A 20,441-nucleotide genomic window follows, 5' to 3' on the forward strand; every position below is an offset into this window, starting at 1 on the left:
TTTCCCTTGTGAATGTAGCAGTTTAGCATCTGAAGGTGATAAAAGAGGTGGAGAGGTCCAATTGCCAGCCGTCCTGGGGCAGTGAATCAAGGACAGGACATTGCAATAAGAAATACGCCTTCATACAGCAACTTCGACTGCTGGCACAGGAGAACTTAATTTTAAAACCATCCTCCATTTTCTGTCGTTAAATTTAGCTTCTACCAACATAGTGTAGTTCCCTTAAGGCATTGCATTATCTCTCAAATTAAAAAGCTACTTTTGCAGTTTCATTACACTACATGGAGTAGACCCACTACTGTCAGTGTCTAAGCAGTGTGCAAAAGGAATTACAATCTGCCATGCTCCACTGCTTATTCAGATCAACAAACATACTGTCGCTTCACAATGAAAGCAGGTTTTGCAAATGTTAGGCAATGTTTTAGGAAAACTTACAGAATATCTTATACTTTTGTTCTTTTTATGCTAGAATACAGTTTGCAACATATTGCAATAAATTACTTTGAAAATGTTTAAACTTTAAAAATGACAAATTCATAATTTCATCATACTTATAAAAGCCTGACAACGAAGGAATGCTTCATGCAGGCAATAGCATTACAATCAGTGAAATGGGAACAGATGGATGCAGATGAAATCAACAGAAGAAGGATCGTCATATTTCAAAAACATAATATTAAGGCTCAAAATGAAATCATCCCAAAGTCAGTTATGTCCAAGTGTGGACATATATGGTCTGCATGGTTAATGTTGAAATTAAGAAAGAAATCAGAATAAAGAGTGTGTTTAACAGACTCCATAAAAGGGCTAAGATTCAAAAATGGAAAAAAGAGTTTACTTGGCTACAAGTGTAGCGTCAAAAATCTAAAATATTAATGCAAAAGAGGCAAACAATAATGCAAGTTATTTTCAGTACTACACCTGTAACTGGACTGTAAAAGATAACATGGGGTTAGTAATAATAGATGTTGAATAGTGAATATGCTAAATTGTTTTTTCATACAGGTTTGTACAGTAGACAGTGTCAATGACATGCCCCATATTATAGAAGCAGGGTTGTGAGATTTTACCAGAAATAACCCTGAGATTCTACTGGGGACAAGGACAGTTAAAATTAAAGGTTGCCAGGGCCTGATGGTATTTTCCCTTTCATACTTCTTTGAACGCTGGCAGTACTCACTGATCAGAGAAGGAGACTAGGAGACTGTAGTCCAGTCAGCCTCCCTACTGTTACAGGTAATGTTATGGAAATGATTGGTAGAGCTAACATAGAGGAATACAGTACTTCCAAAAAAATTGTATTTTAAAAGACAACTAATATAGATTGAGAAAGGGAAAGCCTTGTTTATCTTACTAGAAATTTTCATACAAGCATCAAGAAGAGTTAGATTTCCAGAAAGCTTTTGATAACACCCTGTATTAAAGGTTAATTAACCTCTTGGTGCAGGTATGAATACCTCTAAATGGGCAGGTATAAGCAGTGGTGTACCATAGGTATCCATTTTATGATCTTCTTGCTTTTCCTGATATATTCAATGATTTTGATTTTGATTTTGACACAGTCGATAGTTTTGGGATTTCAAAACTAATTCAATTTTGAGATCATGCAAAAATAGGTGAAGTGTCAAACAGGAACGATTACCAGGAAAAACTGAAAAGACCTAAATCTTGGATTGGGCCAGCAACTGGCAAATAGATGTTAACATTTATAATTGCAAATTGATCAACACAGGTTATAGGGATATATAGTACACACAATAGCAGAAGGGTTCAGAGGTGCAGAAAGGAATACATGAAGGTGATAGAAGTGCTAATAGAGATGTTTCTGTATTTCTGTATTAAATACAATGCAAGGAAGAGATACAAAAAGCAAAAAAAAAGCTTAACTATGTAATAAAGTATTGCACTTAAATCCAGGGATGTTATACTCAGGCTTAAAAATGCACTAGTAACACCTTATGTAGAACACAGTTTTCAGTTCTGGTGGCTTTACCACATAAAGGACGCTAGAAGCATAGAGGCTTTGAACCCTTTAAGGGTTCAAAGAAAAGCAACAACAATGGTTCTTGACTTCAGGGAATTGTCACAGGTTAAGAGAGCTAGACCTTCTCGGCCAAGAACAAAAAGAGATTCAGAGGAGATGAGAATCAAATATATACTCTAAAATCTTAAGGGGTTTAGATAGACCCCCAGTTTGACCATATTTCATGCTCAATATTTGAAAAGGGAAATGGGTATTTAAGAGGGAGAAGTGGTTCTGTACACAAAGCTGAGACAATCCTTGTTTGTAACTGGAACAAGCCTCCTAGCCAGTAAACTGAGGCCCGCACTGTGGAAATCTATTTTCTTACACAGACTCATTTGATGATTCTCAGTAACTAAGTGGGAATTTGTTTTGGTTCTCACGAAGAAGCATCTTTCTTATACCTCTAAATGTTTGTGACATACAAGCTTTAGAATTTTGGTTGATTTTGGGGTTGCCTTTGCGAGTTGGACTTGATAATTTTGTTTTTTTTTTCTTCTGTCATCGATTTGACTCGTGAACTCTTTTAAAAGTACTGTAATAAAAAGTGAATAGCAGTTTAGCAAATTAATTTGCCAAACATACTGCACTGCAAAAAAAATATGCTTCTAGAATCTACCATTTTAAAGATTTATTTTAGGTTGTTAGACTAGGAATGTATAGAAATTGAAACTTCAAGGAAACAATTACAGTTTTAAAATGGCACCTTTGTATCTTTTCCCCTGCATGCTTCCATATATTGTTTGTTCTTAACATTGGTTTCTCTTAGTTTTTGTACAGACTCAATTACTCTGTAGCTGGGGAGGTCCTAATCACTTTGGAATGAGCACTGGGAATCAGTAGCATAGCCCTGAGGTTGTGCTTTTCTATTTGAGTGAGATGAGAAAGCTTTCCAGATAGCCAGATGGCTCGCCTCTCACTGCTCCTTTTAAACTTATGTTAACCTTGGATGTAGGTTGAACCTTCAGTGACCTGCTGCAGCATGCCACATTGCCAAGTCCTACCACTTAGACAGCAGTGATCAACCTGTGCAAGCCAAGCCTGGTTTAACAAGGTTAAGAGCATATGATCACCTGTGTTTTAAACATCTGACCACTATTTACTTCATCAGGTAACTGCTGTGTTTATTTCTGTTTTAGAAAGGTTTTTGCAGTTAAATGTAGAATGCAGTTGGTACCACCTACTTTTGATTTCCAACTTAATTGCATTCAAAGGTTCCCAAAGTGCTTTGTGTAGAAAACGAGAGGCAATGGACTCATTTCAATCACTGCCCAGTTTTGGCCCCACTACACAACATGTGTATGTTGGATTGCAGGAGCCCATAGTGGAATTTAGCCGGGATGACGGAGTTCTATTCTTAGAAACAATGCCATGTGATCGTTATTACCCAGAAGTAGTTAAGATCCAAAGGACAATCCATCCTTCAATAGAGTGTCCTCTATCACAATACTGGTACAACAGGTTTTATAAATTCAAGATTCAAAGGAAGAGTGTCACTTACTTGTCCACCAACATCATGATTTTCCTTATTGGTCACCTATCCCAGTGCTGTCCAGCCCCAGCCTTGCTCAGCTTCTGGGATCTGATGAGATCAGGCTCCAGGGTTGCAATATGCTTTATTTATGTGGATAACAATCCAATTTATGCTTATTTTCCTCCTTTAGTATCAGCAAAAGTAATATCTGATTTCGCAGTGACGGCATGCCATTTGAGATGAGATCCTTGTGTGCCTTCCATGTGTTATGCTAAACCGAGTACACGTGCTCAAGATAACATGAGCACTGTCATTTTTTGCATGCTTGCAAAGGCGTAGGGTTCACAAGGGAAGCTGGTTTTAAAAATTTGGTTTAGGCTCTGGGTTTGGGGTCACCTGGCCTGGGAGGTCTGGTGTACCTGCAAATTGTCAAGTTTAATGCAAGCAGTAGCTGCAGTGAGTGACTGAATTCCTCCAGTTAAGTAAGTAACCAGCTGGTTTAGCTCAGGAAAAGAGCAATCCAAGTGAAAACCTTTACCCTCCAGGACAAGGAGTGAACACCCCTGATTTAGTCAATTTGGGTGATAGTGCAAATAATGACACCTGAAAATCAGAAAATATTAAGGTTTGCTGAGTGCTGTATTTTAAGGTGCGAAATGACACTGACATCACGTAATGGTTGCAAGGGCAGATCTGTGTTAAGACAGAAACAGCTAAAAGTGTTAAGGTGGCAAAACAGTTGCATTGTAGTACTGCATAGACTAGATTTCCTATTTTTTATGCACAAGGTTACAATGCACCAATCGGTAGTGGCACATTACTTAGAAACAGAAACAGAAAAAACATTAAGTACTTTTTATTATTGATCTTCATTTTGAGCTGCACTGTGAAATAATGTAGCTCTCGTCATAAGGATTCAAAATGGTGCAGGTTTGAGGTCAGGCCGCAGCCGTGTTTGCAGGAAAGCGAAGGAGTAGTTCTGTTTTGATTAAGCCATGATGCTCCTTGACTTGAAGACAATTTCACACATGCAGTCAAGTTTTGTTTAATGAAACTCAGTGGTTACTGTGTTCTAATTTATACACCTGATAAAAAACAAGCATGATGCACATTCTGTATATACAAAAATGAAAACAATACTTCTTAGTAGGCTCACATGTCCTGGAGTATTTGAAAGATAAGCTACATTAGTAAAAGAAGTGTTTTTGATGTCAAATAGAACTGTACCTTAGTATTTTAGTTCTTTTCATTTGCTTAAGAATGCTTGTGTTCACAAAACCCAAAGTATCTGTCATCTTTTCATCAACGTTGTCAAAATTCTCATTTTTAATGCTCTCATTCTCATTTTTTATGTATACTACACAGAAAAATAGTTCAGGTGTGTTGCATGTCTTGAAAAATATCATAGGTATATAATATTTTATAAAAAATGTTTTGGTATTTCTGTATTGCATGCAGTATATTAAACAAATGTATTTTGTAATTTATTCTCCATATTATTCTAGTACAAAAATTAAATGTGTTTAATAAGCTCATGCTTATTTGCCTATTTAATGCTTATTTAATTCCTATTTAATGGTACTGACACTGTTTGTCACCTATCAAAATGCATGAAGCTTTGCATATACTGTACATGCTCGTATGTGTTCAGTGCTTCGGTTATGCAAGTGCTTGGTGAATAATTCCTAAATAAAATATAGTAAGCGAAGATTTTTGTACATGCATTAGTGAGAGGTACAAGCGGGAGAATGAACTCGGAAAGCTTTTGTCAGTGTTGTTTGAAAAATTCATGGGCACCTTTACAATCTTTAAAGAGCACTGCAGGTCAGGAGCATTCCTTCTTTGGCTTGGATTGGTGTCCAGGACTTTGTGATTTTGAACCAGGTCTCTTCTCTGTTTAACAGTACCACACTTCAGGGTATAGCGGATGATTTCATCAATGTGTAACCAGGCAGAAAACAAAGCATTGCTTCCAAACCTGCCCATTGATAATGCTGTTAAAATGGGTCACTTTCAGCATGTTCCTAAAATGTGTTTTCCCATAGGGCTTTTATAGGAGGCAATATATGCTTAGGGGAAGCAAAATGAAAAAAAAATAATTCCAAATAAGAAGCTGTGGTATAGGGGGTTGCATTTAATTCTCTCATTGCATTGCTCATTGCTCCCAGTGGAAGGTTTAAATGTATTTCTCTAAACCAACCTACAGATATATTTTAAATGACTTAAGTTTCCAATACTGAAATGATCAGCTTAGTTTTAACAGAATTTGTTTTTAAAGATGCTTTCAAACTGAAACTAATGAGAAGAACTTTGATCCAAATTCTTTTTCCTCCATCCACCTTCCCCACTAGAATTACCTTTGGCTGACCTCTTTGAATCCAGCTGCTTGCCTCTGACTTTCATGTGGGTTGCATTATTCCACTACGTGACACAAAATGTCACGCTCTCTTTGCATAACCTTTCAGGATTGATATTCCTGCACTGGCACAGCTGTTCCACTGTATTCTTCCACATGTATAAGCAAAGAGCAGTGAGTGTCCTCAATTTGCAGCTTCTGTATTCACTCAATTAAAAACCCAACATACCAAGATCAATTGCTTGCTCTTTATGGCACTCTTCAGAGCTTCTGGGACAGATTCTAGTGGTCTGTTATTTCCTCAACAGGAGTTTTGGGAATATGTACATTTGAAGTGCTGAATACCTTTAGATAAAGTTGTTATAAAAGACAGTGTGCTTATTATGCTGTCAGAAAAGCATGTTACAAAGGTACTTCTTTTATTAATTGTTACTATCATTAATTGATTTGATTGATACTTTTATTTGAAGTGACATGCAAACATGCACAGTATGTACAGTACCTGTTTATACACCTTGTTCCAAGGTACTACAACAGTGCTCCACCCAGGATTTGAAGCCACAGCCTTCCCATCATGTGACCGGTGTCCAGAACACTATGCCACATTCCTGCATATTTTGTTGGAAAAAGTCGATCAGTATGTCTTAATTTTTTAGATTAATGAAAGTCTCAGTTAATGGCACAAAGTGAAGTCATGAAATACACTTGTTATATACTGGAAGTCTACTGTATGTCCTTTATTATTAATTCATTTGAAGTAGCATTTTGAATTCACTGCAGGCTCACAATTACTATTTCAAGTCATATAGTTTGAACGCAAATATAAATTCTGTCCAGGCTTTCAGTATTGCAGAAGTGAAAAGGCCCTAGCCCAGTCTTTACACAAAGTAATGTATGGGACATAAGTACAGTTAAGAGCATTGTATAACATGGGTAATAATTTGTATGAATTTTTTGAAGTATTATATTATTACATTTTTCAGCATACTGTAGATTGTTATAACCATTTCAAATGTATTAGCTTTGTCTCACTGTCTTATTCCTCATACAATTGATATGGGCTGTGGATATTACTATGATGCGATGAAAAAAAAGACTTTGTATTATATTTAGATGTTGCACAATGGTGCTGCGCCCCTGGCTTCATATGAGCATTTGTTCCTGCACTCCAGCACAAGATGGACAAATGCAGAGAAGCCCAGTTCATATACAACAGAAAGAAAAAATCAGTCTCAGAGAGTGGAGGACGAGACAGAAGCAAATCTAACTACTGGAAAAGCTGCAACGTCATGTTTTTTAATTTTCTTTTTCCACAATTCACGCAGCACATCACCACTGCACCAGTCCTGTAGTCCCAGGATGTGTGTCATTACCCAGCTGCTTTGGCAAGTGCCAAATACAAGTGATTTGGGAGACAAATTATCCAAATAGCCTCACAATAGCTTGAATGATTCTTTGTTTTTAACTGATTACACCAGGAGAAAATTACTGTCACTATATCAGTAGCTCCACTAGAGTGGAGGTTTTTAACAGAGGTATTCAAAGTTCATGCTGTCAACTAAGATCAATGCAGTGGAATTATATTACAGGTAGAAAGTCCTGTGTTTTTTTTTTGTGAATCATGAACAGTAGACTACTTTGACCTGAAGCAAAATACATGCGAAAAGAGTTTCCACATCCAGCTCTGAGTGCGAATCCAGAAAAATTGATTTTGTCTGAGCCCTAGCGCAGGTTGAGCCAATTAACTAGAAGTGTGAATCAATATCTTCCGGCTCAGAATTTGAAATCGTCTAAAAGGTAAGCACAGCCCCTCAAAGCCTCAAAGATGGCAGGAACCCAAATTAATTTATGTTAAGATCCTCAGAGTGTGACATAATCAATTTCAGCTTCATTGTCACTAATAAACAGTGGCCCACATCACTGGCCTGTCCAAACATATCAGATCTGTGTTGAATAAAGTTAACAAAAGGGCACAGATATGTTTGAAAATATCACTCACATCAATGGCTATGGCAGCAGTGCTGTGTAGCCTGAAGAAAGGAGTGCAGTATAACAGCTCATTAAACACAGGCCTTTTATTGCTGTGCATTTAAATCCAGTATGCACAGGGGCTATCATTCCCTCATGGTCAGAAAAGGTTATGTTTTAGCTGTTAAGAAGTATTGTTGCTGAACATTTGGTGCAAATGGCAACAGACTACAAGTCCAGAGTAATTTAATGACAGGCTCTAAATAGATTGTAAATAAGATCCTTTAACAACATTTTTGTGTTATTTTATGTTTTTTTTTTATTTATGGAGTGCATTCAATAGAAAATTGATAGGATCACAGGTTACAAGGGGTCTCTACAACATTTTGACTTTAATTTTTTTGACCAATAAATGAATACAATAAGTCCCTTTAGGGCTTTGCATGCATGTAACATAGACTTAACATAGATGGCTTTGTATTTTTTAATTGACTGTCATTTTACTGAATTTGCATGAAAAAATAATACTTATCACTTAATAACTACTCTAATGTGTAAGACTTATACATATGGCTGAATGAAGTATTTTTCATACTTCCAGTCACTTTCCAGTCCAACCTTTTCATTTATCTTTTTAGATCAATGTTTATTTTATACTTATTTTTAATATGTTGAGGTTATTTGGAAATAAATATGTATCTTTTTATGACACAGGAAGTGTCATTCATTTTTGTAGACATTTTCTTATACACTTTTGTTTGCTATAAAAATACTTGTATCTTTTGTTTCATTAAATGTTTTTATCCTGCTTGGAAAGATCAAATTCAGACAAACATTTATTCTTTTTCAGTTAAATCTTTCACAGCAGATGGACTTAACCTCCTCAACTTTTTAATAAAATCATTTCAGTTTTCATGCTCAAATGTTTCTCATCAAGGCTTTCATTTATTGTTTAATTTGTCCTTAAAAGTAATGGACATCTGTGTATTCTTATTATTGTTTTATTTCTTATAAATAATGCTAAAATAAGAATTTCAAAGTAGTGTCTGCTAACCTTCAGAGAAAACCAGCAATAGAATGATTTGGTTTGTTACACATTTGAATATTGTTTGAATGTCAGTTGTCATTTAAGGTAGTCAATGGTCCACAAGGTTGCCACATATTGTGGGTACTTTGTAGTATTTGCATACAGCTGCTTGTTTCCATTCTGTAAATTATTCCTTAGCTTTCTTTTGAATGGCAGTGGTTATTTTATGTATTAAGCATTCCTAACATGTGCCATACCATAACAGTTCTTGCAAGGAATTGGCCAGCAAAAAGATGAGCATTGTCTCTATTGTACTTTCTACGTTTGTTCAAGTCAGAGTTTCAGAATTGGCTCAAAAGGGTTTACAACCTACTGTCCTAGTGAAACCTGGGGGTTTATGATGCACAGTGTAACTCTCAAAACCAGCAGAGTAGTAGTACAGTATTTCATCACTCAGTTAAACGAGAACCTAGACAGTGTAACGTTATGTGCTGGTTCTGAGTGGGACATACTGTATCTAGAGATACGATGAGCTGAAGACTCATGTTTTGTTGTACTAGACAATGGTTTTTTCCTAGCATTGAAACTGAATTCAGTTTGATTATCTGATGTTGAAAACCTAATAAGAAGAGTTGCTCTTACTTTCAGCCACTATATCTGTACTGGAGATAATCCAAGATAGGCTTGCTTACTCGGAGACCTTGAGTTGGGAGCAGTGAATTATTTAAACAGCATAATACTTTAAATGTGTAGTCAGTGGCTGCTATCTTCGCCAAGATAAATGGACTAAAAATGGATGGATGATGTCAAGACCTTTAAGAAGACATTGTTTTTAACTGCTTGAATGCTGTGGTCAAATAAAATATATGAACAAACCTCCAGTCTCCAATAACCAACTCTTCTAAATTCATGCATACAATCGCAATCTTTTTGCACCTTTTTTGCATCAAAGGAAAACTACAAAATAAGTTTAACTTTAAAGTTTAATTGGATGAATTTACATAAAACTTATGGTAAAAAGATTTTTAAAAAATTACTTAATCTTGATGTATAGGTTAACTTCTAAACTTCTGAATTGTTTCTTTATTTTCTAAGTCTTTAAAAGTCCTAAGTTAGAATCACAAGCTAATTTCTCATTTAAATTGTCCTTTGCGTTGAAAAGCTAATACCCTTTTGATGTTTTATTAAGTATAAAGACATTCATTCACTTTTGTATTTTATATTCAAGAAAGACACAGTGCACTAAAATAGGGTATTAGAGAATGTTTGGAGCACTCCAGTGTTTGCAGCATGCAAGATTATGAAAATAGTTTGTCATTAGTCTTAATGTCCTATTTGACCACAGTGCTGTGGAAATCTAAAATTACTAAGCACACCCTTAACTGCTCCAGAACAACAGAAAAACCTTTTATTAGAGAGGTTACACAAAACCAAATGTCACTGTGAGTATTGTCCTTATGAAGCCATATTCATAACTGAATATTTACTTTGTACTTTACTTTGATAAGATTTTTTTTTGTTTTGGAGCTGTTAAAAGTATGCATTATGTTTTTTTTTCTTTTTAATTGCTAAGGGAAATTAATAAACATGAAAGGAACATACTCATAGCTTGGTTGGAACATGATCTGAGAATTTTATTGAATGTGAGGCTTTTGAAATAAACCATTTCTCAGGCAGTTTCTTAAAGATGACAAAATGGAAAGATCACATTTTAAATAATTTATGACTGTTTTCATATCACATCCAATATTTTTTAGATTAATTACTAAACCATTTGCTGAGGTCTTTCATGGTCAGATACCAGTGCTAATGTGTCCTCAACTGACACACACTTGATCAGAAATTCACTGCATTAAGTTGGCGATTTACATAGCTGACAGTAGGGACTACTCTGGTTCTCTTGAAATCCTGAGGTGCAGGGTAGAGTGACACAAATTATATTTAGAAAGTCTGATTACAGATTAAAAGCCCAGAATTTGATTTTCTATTGGACATAAGATAGGAGAATCCCTCTGGTCAGTAGATCATAAATTTGGATTTTGTCATTTGGATTTTAGCAGTGAATGTCTACATACCTTTACTGCTATAAGAGACCATAGCTGTAACCACACAGATAACAAGCATGTTCTCTAAGGCCATATCTTTCAATTCCTGGTCCCATGTGACCTAACATACAGTGCCAGAGAGGTACAGTTACATTGGGTCAATACTTTTCTCTTCCATTGTTTTGTTTTCAACTCACATGTAAGTGTTCCTCAATGGAGGAGGATCTTACAGAGCTGGCCCCTGGTACAGATTCGGTTGAGAAAAATGATGAAGATCAAGATTAAGATCACTTTATTAGCCATATACAATTTCTTGTATTAGGAATTTGTCTTTTCACATACCCCAGCTTGCTCTCCATGAGACACACAGGCACACATACTGTATGGGGAGAGAGAAGCTTGGGGTCAGAGCGCAGGGCCAGCCATTTATACGGCTCCCCTGGAGCAGTTGGGGTTAAGGGCCTTGCTCAGGGGCCTCACGGAGTACGATTCCTCACCTGGCAACCTTCCAGCCACAGGCGCAGATCCTTAGCCACAGTGCCACCACTCCACCCCAATGACTCTAAGGTGTGTGTTCTGCTTTCACTTTCTAAATGTTTGCATCTAAACATGTTTTTCAGATTTGTACCCGTGATTGTGTATTCTATTTATACATGGAAATATACAGCACACATAAGCTGTGTGTTTAGTATTTCTGTACTGTTTTTGCAAAATGAGGACAGTCTGGATTGTGGACGAGAGGGATTTCTACATCCCATACAGTTTTTAACTGGCCGAACCCTGTTGGCAGTGCCTGTTAATTTTAGTCACAGGGCAGAATTTGCAAAATAGCAGTAGCAGTAAATTATATTCTTAACAAAAAAAATACCTTTTCTGGTATTGAACCTAGGCTAATGTATCCATTCAGTTCTCATTTGTCTTTGCAGTGCTCAAATATTTCTTAATGCTTCAGGTCAATTCTGTTGCATGCAGTGTTGGCACTATTTTTATAGCCTATTGATTTGGACGATGGGAATGAGGAGTGTGAAAGAGATCATCCCTAGGCTACGTGCTACAAAAGTTTTATTACATTTATTAAACATTAAGTTCCCCGATCATAGATTAATATAGCCGCAGTGTTAGTGTTTCACCGGCAGGCAATTCAAAAGTATTCCTTCATTTTATTCAAGAAGTATTGATATAAATTGTAGCTTATGAACACCCTTCCTCTCAAGTATTTTGGAGTGTTTCAGAAACACAGCAATATCTCTCAAACTAGTTATTTTGAAACGTCCTCAGTCGCATACTTGTCATTTCTAAGAGCCGCTGAACAGAAAAAGACAGGAAACTTAGTTCCCTTTCCATTAACGCAGAAATTGTACAGTATGAATTGTGGTACAGTGATGAGTCCAGGAGTAACATAATTCATACCTAATGTAAAATTAGATTTCTTTAGAAGATGCTAGGTGTAATTATAAAATAATTTTATAAATTTAGATACTGGAGAACTCTACTAAACATGTACATTCCTGTAGTTTACATTCACCAATGTGTTCATGTCCTTTGTACAGGTAAAATCCATGACCAGGCATACAGGTAGTTAGCAAAGGAACAAGTAATAGTTTATTCCGTGCCGAAAAGAGAAGAAAGAAAACACAATGTTTCGGCCGTGGAGCCTTCTTCAGGTATGAGGGTAGTTATACAGATAGTTATTTAATTAATGTGTCTGGTGACTGGTCCTTCGTTGGAGGACAGAATTAGAGATTTTGAATGCAGGGTTTATAGTGGATTTATTTGGTGATATTAGAACATAACAATAGTTACAAATGAAGTCATTCGGCCCATGTAGCCCATCTGTTAATTAGTATCCAATCGATCCAAGGATCTCATCCAGTGGTTTCTTGAAAGAAGCTTGTTCTATACTCTTGTGAAATAGAATCTGTTTTAAATAGATTCTTTTTTAAAAGAAAACAACATTTATGTGGTCTTAAAATGGGAGCTATAGTGTTCAGTTATACTGTATTAGTGGAAGCGCATGGCTTGCTGTCAGTTAAATTATAGACATTGTAAGGGAGAAAAGTACAGAAGTTTATATGAGAAAAAAAGAAGGTGGTAGCGATGGAGAGCCTTATGTTCTCCGATTTCACAGGTGCCTTCAGCAGAAGAGTAACTTCCTTTACCAGTTTGAGTTCATATGTGAGAGGTGAATATTGATCAACTGTTACGTTAGTCGGATAGATTAATGTCAAAAGTGGGTGGCACAGTGGAGCAGGAATTAGCATTCTTCCTCTTAGCACTGGGACCCAGGGCTCAATTCCAGACCGGGGGTTCAATCTACTGTACGTGGAGTTTGTTTCTTCTCCCCATGTTTGTGTGGGTTATTGCCATGTACAACAGTTTCCTCCCGCCATCCAAAAACAGATGAAAGTTAATTGGGTTCTGGGACAGCTGACCCTGCTGTGTCTGTGTGTATCTGTGTGTTCCCTGCGATGGACTGGTGTCCTGTCCACAGTGTATCCTGTCTTGTGCTGGTTGCTCCCAGCTCCTCTCCCACCCTCTATTGAATAAAGAAGTTAGAAAGTGAATGGATGGATAATGGCAAGAGGCGGCACAGTAGTTAACATTGCATCCTCTCCGTGCTGGGGCCCAGAGTTCAATTCCAGACCTGGGGTGCTATCTGCATGGAGTTTGTATGTTCTTCCTGTGTTCGCGTGGGTTTCCTCCCACAGTACGAAACCATGATGGTGGGTCACTTGGCTTCTGGGAATATTGGCCCTGTTCTGAGTGTGTTCACGTCTGCCCTACGATGGACTGGCACCTGCCTTGTGCCTGTTGCGTCCTGCGAAGAAGCTGTTCGGAAATGGATGAATAATGTCAAAAGTATTATGAAAGTGATTTTACTCCAGAATTTTATGCTGAGAAAGTGTTTCTTTGAGTGTAATGGGGATAATCTTGTTTTTGTTAAGTAGGTAAAAACTGCTTTATAAATCCAGGAGCAGGTTAAAGACACTAGTTTTAAAGTTGCTTTTTTTGTTCAAGTTAATAGTCAAATAGAAAAGCAGTACAGCAGTGGCATTAGTGTTTCTATTTTCTATGGTTAATTAATACAGGCTACTGAAGTATTTTTTGCTTTGTACTATATGTCTGTCTTTCAGGCATTGTGCCTGTTGTTAATATATAATTTCCTACATTCTTTCTGTAAGTAAAAAAAATGTGTGTGCTTGTGTGTAATGCAGTAGTGATAGTAGTAACATCATAAACATTTGATTTAGCAACTCTGAAAAAAGCACCTTAAATAAGAAGAATCTTTGAGGATCAGCAGTAATTTATTGTGAAAAGGTTTCTGCCTTTTTTCTTTTCTTTTTTTTTCTTGTAATTCACTTTCATTCTTGCTAATCAGCAGCAGGCTTTAAGAACGTTAAGTAAGGATTTAGCATTGCTGGCTGCCCTAGCAAGCAAAGGTCAGGGTAAGTTTTCTGGGACAGCCGAGGAGCAATATAGCTTTGATACTGCCCCTGACCTTTGAAGCAATTAAAATTCTAATTCTTTCCTCTTGCACCTTTGAGAGACTTAAAAAATTAAATACAAATTAAAGGCAAAAAAGCTATTAAAGAGAAGTCTGTTTGATCTGTACTTTGGGAAAGGGTAATGTACAGTATTTTGTAATGAAATATTAAAAGATTTCTCCTCTTTTAACAAAGTGAAGTTGCTTTCTTCTCCCAATGCAACTGAAAGAGGCTTAAGTCATAAAGAAGTTAGGAGAGTGTAGGCCAGGGATGTATGAATTATGATCAACAGGGCACATTGTAGTACAGATCCACTGGTTAGGCCTAAATATACCATGAGCTTTGCTACACTTGGAGAAGTGACTGATTTACTAAATTTTCAAATCAGTGTTTGTTCTCTGCTTGCTCATGTCCTGACTTACTGATGGGGTAATCAAAAATATTGTATTTGTGTTCTTTTTGCCCCCTTCTATGTGGTCATTCATGTACATATGTGTATACTGTATATCCCTTTTTAATGCAATGCAAAGCACACAGTAAAAACATTTGACCCTTACAACAACTCTACTTGCAGAAGGAAATAATATTCTGAACTAGTATCAACAGCCTTAGAGTCTCTTGTGAGTGCTGCATGTGATAAGGTTCTATCGCCTAATGTATGGAGCCTGGACTTTGGCAATTAGAAGAGTTAGAAGACCTGAATTAGTAGATGGAAGCTTAAGACCTAGACTATACTAATTCCTTAAGACCTTAAGATAACCTGGAGCTACACTGTTAATTTTCTCAAATGGGAACAGGAGACTCCACAGAGAGACAGTGCAATTTACAGAGACTGGAATTGTGTAATGATGCATATTACTTTTGATTAACACAGAAGATGCAGAATTATGGATATGTCTGGAATCCTTCCTTGAAATTTCCTTAGAAGATTTCCCCATAAATGTGTTAGTGTAGGTTAATCCTGATACAGCAGAAGCATGCATGAATTTGTCAACATCAGGTAAGCATTGTTCAATTGATGAAAAGAAACCCCTGTGACATTCTTAACACTTTAATACAGGGACAATTGTAACACATGGAGTTCTAACTTTCACCAGGGATTTGATTTCAGTTCCCTTAGAAACATCATTGAAGTCCACATTTTTTCGAAGCTAACGTTGGGTGCCTACAGTATATGCCCGGCATTGTCAACGTTGTGCTTAGGAAAGTTCTCTTGAATCCATGTGTTTATATCAGACATGTCTATAGAAATGGGTAAGTTTTTCCTCAGATATATACTCTTTAATATTGATAGCAGTCATGTATTCATATTACTCCACTACAGAAAAGAGTAATTGAGTGACATGCCTAGAAGCATTATAAGTAAGCTTCTTATACACTTATTCAGAAGATTTTCTGCTGCTCATACAGTACATCACCAAAAAACACAGATAGGCAACTCCAGTCCTTGAGGGCCACAGGTTCTGCTTATTTTCATTCAACATCTAATCTTAATGACTTAATTAAGCTAATTATTTGACTACAAAGTGAGATTACTTGGTTTATGTTTTAGGATTTAGTCAGTGGCTAATTGAAATGTACCTGTAAATCATACAGGACTCCATCCCTCAAGAACTGGATTTGCCCTTACTGTACCTGTCTTTATTTCTTGGGTGTTTTCTAACCTCTATCACTTATCATAAAGTGCATAGTAGAACTAACCATGAAGCAGCAAAGACGCACTGCTGTACAAAGCTGTATGGAAATAACAAAGACCCTAGTTGTTTTATAAGTGTCCAGATAATATCACTCATCTTTGTTCACTTATTTCTGCTAATTTGCTAAAATAATGACAAAGATGAATATTTTCATTAAAAGGTAACCATTTTCTTCCTAATAAGGAATAATGAAAGACATTTATACATTTCTATTTGCTTCTTAATAGCAGTGCCATCTGTTAGCAAATAATGCTCTTTCCCATCCCTGAGATTTACAGGAATGCGTTATGCCATAAAGTCTGTGCCTGAGCAATAAGACTTTGACAGGTTTGCCAGTGCAGAGGTGCTCTATTCAATTAAGGCTCTATCTCTCCCTGTCAGCCTGATAAATGCACACGTCATGTTCCAGCTGTGACACGTGAAAGTCCCCACAGACACAGCACACAAACAGTCAACCCTGCTGTTTGTCATTCTCATGTGTGAGGCTGGAGTACACTGGCAACCCTGTTCCATTTAATAGGAGTCACCAGTTAGCAATTTGTAGTTTAAGACTTCTTCTTTGATGTGGTAAAAGGAAAGTAAAAGCAAGAGAATAAATGGCAGATTCATTTATTTAGAGTCTGTTGCTGCAAGGGATATAATGATTACAGTTGTCCGCTTTTTTTAAAAATATCAGTGGCATGATACTCGTAAAAGCATGTCTATTTTTTAGTTTGACTGTCAGAGGATGTTTCTGCAAACTTTGTATTGTACGACACGGGTGTTTACAGTTTTCATCCTAAAATGTACTCATTTCAGTAACAAAAATGTACAGTTGGCCAGCTGCAGTTGATTTAATTTGACTGACTGGGTATTTTTTTCTATTTCCCCTTCAAAACTACAATAAAGTTAATCCAGCGGTCAGAAACATTGTTCACTGGAAATTGAAAGATCATTGGAAAGTGCATACACTTTCTAATGGACACAGCATGAACTAAATAATATCAGAAAGGGTGGTCACCACAGACCCCCAATATACAGTAGTTCTGTTTTTTATCAAAGTAAGATCTAGATTATTAACTAGAGATTGAAAGTACTGTTTGTTTTTTATAAAATGTCTGCTGTTAAAAAAACAGAATTGAAAACTGTACAGTATACTGAAACACATGCATGTATATGTATGTGAGGAATATGATTTGCTACTCTTTTCCTAGCATAAAAGTGGAAAAGTGACTGTTTTAGATTTGCTTTGGAGAATTTTGATGTTTCCATGTTTTTTAAGTTTTAGTTTTAAGTGAAAAATAAAGTGAAAATATTATTTTTCATCAAAGTAAACCTCAAATAAACATCACATAGACCTTCTTTTCCCCAGATTAACGTACAGTAAGTAGTATCCACTGTGCACTTCGGCACACTTGGATAGTACTGACAATTCAGATCCAGCAGACCAAATATCTATATGGCATAGAAACACAAGATTGTATAAACCTGGAGCTGGTTGACCTCTTTAGTTTTGTTTTTTAATTTCAGTTATTTATTATGATGGAAAAACACAGGTTTGAAGCCTGTGCCAGACTGTTATGTGGTAAAAGAACATAATCCGGTTGTCCTATTCTGACTTGAGGTGTAGGATCAATTTTAAATTACCTTTCAGCTGCAGGGAAACACTGACAGAAATTATAAGTTCATGCAGTAAACACAGGGAGCCTGGATAAATATTTATTAAGATGATTTGATTAACACATCACATTCCCCCAAGCTTACCACTGAATTGAGTTTAGACCTAAATGAGATCTGTGATGGATTTACTAGCACCATTTTATATGTGTAAAACATGTTTTAATATACAAGTATGAGCTCTTTTGGTGCATTAAAAAAATAATTTCCCTTTTCGAAATATTAGAGGTAAAATTAGAGGTGTTTTATGTGGTAATCTTTTGTACAGGTATATTTGCTAAAATGGTTTCTCAGAAAAAATGTAAATGTTCTTGTTTTAATTTTTCCATTTTAAGCTAATAACTGGTTGTTGTGTTGCATAATGAAACCCAAAAAGCAAGACACAAACATATTGACTTGAGTGTTTGAATGATTAATGAACTTGGAGAAACAGGGAAATACAGCTTGAAGAGATACCCAAGAAAACAAAAGTGGTGTTGTGGTGTTAAGTGAACTCTTAGATCTAGATCATATGGGAATACATTAAACGGCAATTAAGACAACACATTTTGTACTTCTAATTAGAACCAGTGACAATGTGCCTAGCAATGTCCTACTAAGATAATGGACTATCAGGGAAGGAATCTATGCTAAAGGATGGACAGAATTAAGGAATCTATAGGAGCATTTGCATCACATACTGTATTCACTTAGACAAAACCTTAAAAAATAGTATACGGAATATTAATCATAGTATAATCACGTACAAGTGAGCTCATATAACAACTTAATGCTATGGGAAATAGGAAACTTAATGTCACAGTTCAAGTGCCAGATGCTAAGATATACAGCACCAGTATCAAAGAGTAGGTCCATCTTGCCAAATGAGCAGTGGAGGTCACTGTCAAGTGTTCCCTCTGTCACAGTGGGGATATATGGACAGTCTGAGAATGTGGTTTCATTAATCTTTCTGAAAAGGTCATGCCCACCGGCAAAGTTACAGAGTTTGATTTTCTTATTTTGATTACACATGTGTATGTCATGATTTATATGTATGTGTATATATACACACAGGCATTTTACTTTGGATGGTTGAACGGGTGTGTCTGACTTTTATTTTGAAAATTATTAGGTGTTGTGTCCTTAATAATTTAACTTCTGAGTTTGCTTCTCTGTGCTCCTGTAAATGATGTCTAGCTTAATAGAGACATTAATGGAGTGATCAGTCTTGAGGGCCAGCAGCTTTTGCTGACCTTGAGGTCAGTTTAGCTGCAGGTTCTAGGTTCTGAGAGTGGAAACCAGCTGTAGGTAGCTGCGTGCCCAAGAGAGCCCTGAAAGTATCCCATCGTGACTCATTAGTCTAATAAGCTGCCCAGATTCGCACATGCTTAAGTTTTGAACAGGGTGAGCCAGTGACAATTTTTTTCAAGTTGGGACTCAGTGACTGCGATTTGAACTTGCCTGTTTTCATTAAAACGGGTTCTCTCTGAGCTGCAATGCTAAAAGGCTGACTGTTAACTACTGTCACAGCAGATTAGTTCTTTCCCCTGAAAGAACTCTCTCCTTGAGTTGGCAAGTTCAATGATTGGCTGCATCTGTGAGGCTGATGCAAATAACGTCATTGAGTGACCTGTTAACTGAATTTGACCTTATGAAATAGGAGGTCATGTGTGTGATGACCCTCAGGGTTGTGTCAATCTATAAATTAGGCCACAGTGCCCTTATTGGGTTCTATCCTGAACATTAACAACTGTCATGATGAATTTTTCCATGATGTGGTTGGTAAACAGAAACCTGAAAATGAAGGGAGTAATATGGCAAGGTACAATACTGTATACAATATCTAAATAATATCATAATAAACGTAGGGCATGCTTAGTGGTTGTCGATAGAGTTTAAAGAGATTGTCATGGTACTGTATTCAGATATCTGAATATGCCATGACATATTCTAATACACCATATTTTTATTTAGGGAACAATAGTTCCCAGTGTCCTGGCCAAATTTTCCCCTGACCTTCTAATAATCCCCATCTATGAACTTGCTTCATTACTCGGTTGTCTTCCCTACTGATAGCTGATGTATGGTAAGCGTACTGGCACACTTTGGCACATTGACAGTGGCGGAGGGGAGTCCCCATTATCTGTAAAGTTCATGTAGTGGAGTATATTATATAAGTGTAAGTAATAATAATAACAATAATAATAATGATTCTAAGTTATAATTTCTTTTTTAACCACTACTGTATTAAAATGTATATTGCTCATACGAGACACAAGTTTCCAGAATAACCTGAATTTGTGAAAATAGCCACTCTCTTTTCAACTACACTAACAAATGAACTGCTGTGTATTGGAGTATGTTCACCACCTCTGTGGTAAACAAACCACCATTCTTCTTCTTACTGTAGACTTCCTGAAATCAAATGTAGTAGATTATAACTGGAAGACTTCATTTATTAATTATGCTGAAATTGAACCGAATCTCTTTGGGTTTTCACTAACAACAGTGTGGCTTATTGAATCACAGTAATGTAGCTGAAGGTGGAGGAGATTATCAGAAAACGTCCCACACCCTGCACCCAGCTGAGCTGTTCTGGGAGAGCCTTCACATTTCAGATGCTGCAGCAGTAAAACCACAAGTGTAAATTCCTGTGATGAAAATGGCAAGAGTTCCTAGCAATGTTTTCATTTTATAAGGGAAGGAATTCCTTTATTATATATCTTACAGA

General features: G+C 36.5%; 1 protein-coding gene across 3 annotated transcripts in view; it reads left to right on the forward strand.

Moving 5' to 3' along the window:
* The window catches only part of lpp (LIM domain containing preferred translocation partner in lipoma), a 200,898-nt gene that overhangs the window by 104,155 nt on the left and 76,302 nt on the right, over positions 1-20,441 (forward strand). The gene's annotated exons all lie outside the window — the stretch shown is intronic.

This window comes from Atractosteus spatula, chromosome 4, assembly GCF_055471065.1.
Source record: "Atractosteus spatula isolate fAtrSpa1 chromosome 4, fAtrSpa1.hap1, whole genome shotgun sequence".
NCBI lineage: Eukaryota > Metazoa > Chordata > Actinopteri > Semionotiformes > Lepisosteidae > Atractosteus > Atractosteus spatula.